The following is a 6,839-nucleotide window of genomic DNA, read 5'->3' as shown; positions in this document are numbered from 1 at the left end:
CTGTTAATCTGAAGCCACATGAAGTTTGGAGGGCTGTAGAGATTGACTATGCAGAAAGTTGGTGACCTCTGCGCACTATGCACCTCAGCATTCTCTGACCATTTTACGTGGCCTACCACTTCGTGGCTGAGTTGCTGTCGTTCCCAATCGCTTCCACTTTGTTATAATACCGCTGACAGTTGACTGTGGAATATTCAGTAGCGAGGAAATTTCATAACTGGACTTGTTGCACAGGTGCCGTCCAATCACGGTACCACGCTGGAATTCGCTGAGCTCCCGAGAACGACACATTCTTTCACAAATGTTTGTAGAAGCAGTCTGCAGGCCTAGGGGCTTGATTTTATACACCTGTGGCCATGGAAGTAATTGAAACACCTGAATTCAATGATTTGGATGGGAGAGTGAATACAAGTATGGCCAGTTCGGCTTATAGCACAACATCAATTAACAATAAAATAAAAATATTTTTCTCTATTTTTCTGCTTGAGTTTGACACCCTTGACATAACACACCCCCTGGTTGAGGAACAGTGAGTGAAACATGTGTCCCTCCCATTGAGAGACCGCTTGTATTCAGGGATTGGCTAATATTATCCTTTCTCTCCAATCCCGTATAAGGATTGGCTAGGAGCGTCCCTCTTCCTGCGCTACAATTGGCTAAAAATTTGTACTCTCCAGCGGTCCGCCTATTGGCCACCTACTAGCCAATCAAAGCGCAAAGGCGTGGCTCTGAAAACGGGTGGGAAAAGCAAAAACATCGTCAGTAGAAGGAGAAGTGCAGCTCTACGCTCAGCGGGCGGAGGCGCATAACGGAGCTCTGCACTTCAGGTAAGTCTGTAGAGTTCATATGCAGGAAAAAGTCACAGTTTAGCGCAGCAACAGAACATCTGACTATACTGCGATGGTATGACGGTTCTCGGAAAAAGCAGAAGTGAACGCTGTGATAAACACGAGCTGTTCATCGGCTTCAGTTAGAGGAGCGGTGAACGATGCGTCTCAGTGAAGTTGGTGGATTATAGTGATGTTTTAAGCGTTACGGCTGTGCGACGTGTTTGTTGTTCTACAGTTTGTTCAGTAAATCTGCATCTCTCTTTTCCTCTCTTTACTTTATTCCCACTCACTCCCCGCTGTTCTGTCTCTCTCAGCACTGGAGCAGCAATTAACACAGACACAAAAAGAAAAGCAAAATGTGGAAACTGTAGGAAAAGTGTAAGATTTTTAATTACCGAGAGAGAAAGAAAGAAAGAGAGAAAGAAAGAAAGAAAGAAAGAAAGAAAGAGTGAAAGAAACAAGTTCATGTCTTGCCTTGGTTGTCCCTTTGGTTGTGACAAGATGCAACAGATCTCTCTCTCTCTCTCTCTCTCTCTCTCTCTCTCTCTCTCTCTCTCTCTGTCTGTCTTTCTTTCACTCTCTCTCTCTCTCTCTCTCTTTCGCTCTCTCTTTCTCTCTTTCGCTCTCACTCATTCCCTCACCCTCTCATGTTTTTTCTCTTTTTTCTTACTCCGTCTCTGTCACTCTCTGTTACTTTCTCCCCCTCTCTCTTCTCTTTCTCTCTATATTTCTTACACTTTTCTTTCTGTGTAACTGTCTTTATTTTATGTCTCTCACAAGACCTCTCTTTCTCTATTTCTCTCTCTCATGTTCTGTCTCATTTTTTCTCCCTCTCTGTCTGCCTCTCTCTCTCTCTCTCTCTCTCTCTCACTCTCTCTCTCGCTTTCTCTCTCTTTCCCACTCTCTCACATGATCTCCCTTTCTCTCTATCTGTGGGCCTGCTGTCTCTTTCACTTGCTCTCTTCCTTTCTCCCTCTTTTTCTCTTCCCTCCTCCCTATCGCTGTTGTTGGATGAAAACCTTGTATCTTCATTTTTATTGTTTTTCAGTTTTTGAAATGTTTTGACATAATTTGAAAATGCTGGTTGCTCTTTGCATTGTGTGTAAATTCCTTGATGAATGGACCAAAAGAAACAGCACAAAATGACATGGGAAAAAAAGTCTGGTTCCATTTACCTGCATTAAAGTAGTAAAGTATGTTTTTTCCTTCTCCTGTAAAGTGTATGTATGTGTGTGTGTGTGTGTGTGTGTGTGTGTGTGTGTGTATATATATATATATATATATATATATATATATATACACACTGCTCAAGAAAATAAAGGGAACACTCTAATAACACATCCTAGATCTGAATGAATGAAATATTTTCATTGAATACTTTGTTCTGTACAAAGTTGAATGTGCTGACAACAAAATCACAAAATCATCAATGGAAATCAAATTTATTAACCAATGGAGGCCTGGATTTGGAGTCCCACACAAAATTAAAGTGGAAAAACACACGACAGGCTGATCCAACTCAGTATTGTGTGTGGCCTCCACGTGCCTGTATGACCTCCCTACAACGCCTGGGCATGCTCCTGATGAGGTGGCGGATGGTCTCCTGAGGGATCTCCTCCCAGACCTAGACTCCGACTGCCGAGCCCTCCTGCTACCCACTTGGGCACTACCAGCTGCCCATGCCCCAGCTGCCACCACCTGCCATGGACTAGCTGCCCACCCTACACTGATGTTCTCATAGACTCCTAGTTATTCCTAATACCAATATTACTGCTATTAATATTAGTAGTATAATCACTTGTAGGTAGTTTGACCAGAGGAGGATGGGTCCCCCCTGGTGAGCCTGGTTCCTCCCAGGGTTTCTTCCTCAGTTCTGAGGGAGTTTTTCCTTGCCACTGTTGCCCTTGGCTTGCCCACCGGGGGGGTTTCTGTACATTCTTACAGTCCTGTTGAAACTTTGTCTTTTCCGAAATTCTCTAAAGCTGCTTTGTGACAACATCCGTTGTAAAAAGCGCAATACAAATACATTTGAATTGATGATTTGACAAAAGCATCCACCAACTCCTGGACAGTCTGTGGTGCAACGTGGCATTGGTGGATGGAGCAAGACATGATGTCCCAGATGTGCTCAATCAGATTCAGGTCTGGGGAACGGGCGGGCCAGTTCATAGCTTCAATGCCTTCATCTTGCAGGAACTGCTGACACACTCAAGCCACATGAGGTCTAGCATTGTCCTGCATTAGGAGGAACTCAGGGCCAACCGCACCAGCATATGGTCTCACAAGGGGTCTGAGGATCTCATCTCGGTACCTAATGGCAGTCAGGCTACCTCTGGCGAGCACATGGAGGGCTGTGCGGCCCTCCAAAGAAATGCCACCCCACACCATTACTGACCCACTGCCAAACAGGTCATGCTGAAGGATGTTGCAGGCAGCAGATCGCTCTCCATGGCATCTCCAGACTCTGTCACGTCTGTCTCATGTGCTTATTGTGAACCTGCTTTCACATGTGAAGAGCACACGGCGCCAGTGGCGAATTTGCCAACCCTGGTGTTCTCTGGCAAATGCCAAGTGTCCTGCACAGTGTTGGGCTGTGAGCACAACCCCCATCTGTGGACGTCGGGCCCTCATACCATCCTCATGGAGTCGGTTTCTAACCGTTTGTGCAGACACATGCACATTTGTGGCCTGCTGGAGATCATTTTACAGGGCTCTGGCAGTGCTCCTCCTGTTCCTCCTTGCACAAAGGCGGAGGTAGCGGTCCTGCTGCTGGGTTGTTGCCCTCCTACGGCCTCCTCCACATCTCCTGGTGTACTGGCCTGTCTCCTGGTAGCGCCTCCAGGCTGTGGACACTACACTGACAGACACAGCAAACCTTCTTGCCACAGCTCGCATTGATGTGCCATCCTGGATAAGCTGCACTATCTCAGCCACTTGTATGGGTTGTAGAGTCCGTCTCATGCTACCACGAGTGTGAAAGCACCACCAACATTCAAAAGTGACCAAAACATCAGCCAGAAAGCAGAAAGGTACTGAGAAGTGGTCTGTGGTCCCCACCTGCAGAACCACTCCTTTATTGAGTGTGTCTTGCTAATTGCCAATAATTTCCACCTGTTGTCTATTCCATTTGCACAACAGCTGTGAAATTGATTGTCAATCAGTGTTGCTTCCTAAGTGGACAGTTTGATTTCACAGATTGATTTACTTGGAGTTATATTGTGTTGTTTAAGTTGGAGTTATATTGTGTTGTTCCCTTTATTTTTTTGAGCAGTGTATATATATATATATATATCCAGAGACCCACAATGAAGAAGTCTGATGTTTGCTCTATCGTTAATGGATGGGTGTTGTTTGTGAGATATCTAAAGTCAATGCCTTACCAAATTGACATCAAAGGCTCACAGATAAACTGCTAATCTTAACTGTTAGAACACTGATAGCTCTGATTGCTCCTCTCCAGTATACATCCAGGATTGAAAGCGGTTGATTGGTTAAAGGTGTTTGGCTAAAATGATGGAACGTCTGCACTGTCTTGCTGTATTAAGCATTTCAGTGAACAACTGATTTAAATTTAGTAACCTACTGTGAATATATACACCTGATAAGTTTATGGCAGAAGGGCTGCTGGGAAACTGCCAGCTTAAACAATAAATCCCACTTTTTTGATCTGCTTTTTGTATCAGGGCCATGCTTTTGTTTGGCCCTGTCTGTTCTATTCTTCTGACTTCTGATCTATTAACAGCATGGGAGGTTTTTTCTGAGGTTTAGTGCATTGTAAGTCTTCTCCATGTGCTTACAGTGGCAGTTTGTGGTGGAAACCTCATGCACTTGAAAGCATAACATCTGAAAGAGCTTGTGTTGGACTTTCTCAGCTGCACAGTGAACAGTGTCTTCACATAATATACATACATTTACCAGCCACTTTATTAGAAAGCCCTGTCTTGTAGCTCCATCTTGCTGGTGTATAGTGTGGCTCATCTGTTGATGCACACTTTGTGTTAGCCATCCTTTATCAGAGGTCAGTTTCTGACCACAGAGCTGCTATTGCCAGAATATTTCTGTGTTGAGGACCACTCTCAACTGGTTGAACAGTGGTCCTGCGGTGAGAAACTGACCATTGATAATTGGTAGAGGTTAGCTGACAAATGCACAACAACAGATGGGCCACATTAACTGTACACCTATATAGTTGGCCTATGAGGTAGTTGGATAAAGTGACAAGTGATTCGAAGTACAGGTGGTGTATTTCTATTAAAGTGACCAGTAAGTGGAAAGACAAGGTAGGTGTTTCTAACAAAGTAACCAGTGTTTCAAGTGCAAAGGAGTTGTTTTTTATAAAGTGGTCAGTGAGTGCAAGTACAAGGTAGATGTTTACAATATAGTGGCCAGTGAGTGGAAACATAAGGTATGTGTTTCCAATAAAGTGGCCAGTAAGTGGAAGTACAACATATGTGTTTCAGTTAGCAGAAGCACAAGGTGGGTGTTTCTAATAAAGTGGCCAGTGAGTGGAAGTACAAGGTGGGTGTTTCTAATAAAGTGGCCAGTGAGTGGAAGTACAAGGTGGGTGTTTCTAATAAAGTGGCCAGTGAGTGGAAGTACAAGGTAGGTGTTTCAAATAAAGTGGCCAGTGAGTGGAAGTACAAGGTATGTGTTTCTAATAAGGTGGCCAGGAAGTGGAAGTTCAACATATGTGTTTCAGTCAGTGGAAGTACATATTTCTAATATAGTGGCCAGTTCATAGAAGTACAAGGTCAATGTGTGTAAGAAAGTTTAACAGAAATAAATGTTTAACACTTGTACAGATTGTTTATCCACTTGAAAATCAAGCATGAATAATTGACCTAATAACTCTAAATTTATTCTCTGCTTTTCCTATTATTTATATGAAGTCATGAGAGAAACATTAGCCTTCTTTTAACAGAGCCTTATTAAGAAGGTTTAAAAACCGTCTCACTTTCCTGTTTGGCAATGGTGTCCTCCCAGAGGCAATAAATACTGACTGTACACTCCAATGTGGAAGTAGAGGACATGTTCCAGCATGTCTCACTGTATACAAATCAACACAAGAGCAAAGAAGGTGTCTACTGATGAACTTATAACATGTCAGGAGAATTGAGTTTTGCCCTTTGTAACAACTTCACTACAAGCTGTCATCTGTACACTGACATGCTATTACATGGTGAACCTGTGGGGCACCTGAACAGTGCATTTTTGATTTACATCCATTCTTAAGCTTATGCTTGACACAGATTGAAGAAAAGTAGTGTGAGAAATTCAGTCAAAGTACAGTACTGTGAAAATGTTAGAGACCACCCTTGACTTAGTTCATTTTCAGTCACCTCCAAATTTCCACACTGCCAAAGTTCAGTCTTTGAAGTTAGTTGCAGTTTCTGCATTTTCTTACAATTCAAATAATCCCAATTACAAATCATCAGTTAATAAACCCTTATGTCACACCTCAGATGTCTAGTTTTAAAAAAGGGTGTACAAGCACAAGGTATGTGTTTCTCTCTTTCTCTCTTTCACTCTCTCTCTCTTTCTCTCTTTCGCTCTCTCTCTCTCTCTTTCTCTCTTTCGCTCTCTTTCTCTCTCTCTCTCTTTCTCTCTTTTGTTCTCTCATTCATTCACTCACCCTCTCATGTTGTTTTTTCTAACTCTGTCTCTAAGACGGTTTTTTCACTTTTCACTTTTCACTTTTCACTTTTCACTCAAACATCAAAGAGATTTTACACCACTTAAGATAAAAGGGTGTTTAAGTGAAAACACAAGGCCAAAATTCACTACATATGTTAAATGCAAGCAACCATCGAACTGCAACAAAGTGCAGTGTGAATGTATACACTGAAGTCTAACGGAAGTCCGCTGGCAGATCTTTATGGCTGCAGGTACGTGTGGTGTTTATTATTGTAAATGGGGGCTGTTTTCCATTACTAGACTCATTGGGGTCTCCTTGGTGCCTGTTTCTCATTAACCTTGGCCTTGAAGCCTCTGAAAAAGTGCTGTTTATGA

At 43.0% G+C, this 6,839-nt stretch overlaps 1 protein-coding gene across 2 annotated transcripts in view; it reads left to right on the top strand.

The window, feature by feature from the left end:
- Positions 1–756: 756 nt before the first annotated feature.
- The window catches only part of LOC108427783 (fibulin-2-like), a 58,849-nt gene continuing 52,766 nt past the window's right edge, over positions 757–6,839 (top strand). For both annotated transcript variants that reach the window (XM_017698258.2, XM_017698256.2), the window contains exon 1: positions 757–827. The gene's annotated coding sequence lies outside the window, so the exon portion shown is untranslated. The remainder of the gene's footprint in view (positions 828–6,839) is intronic.

The sequence above is a fragment of the Pygocentrus nattereri genome, chromosome 9, assembly GCF_015220715.1.
Source record: "Pygocentrus nattereri isolate fPygNat1 chromosome 9, fPygNat1.pri, whole genome shotgun sequence".
In the NCBI taxonomy this organism is placed as follows: domain Eukaryota; kingdom Metazoa; phylum Chordata; class Actinopteri; order Characiformes; family Serrasalmidae; genus Pygocentrus; species Pygocentrus nattereri.
This window is presented reverse-complemented; position numbering and strand designations above follow the sequence as displayed.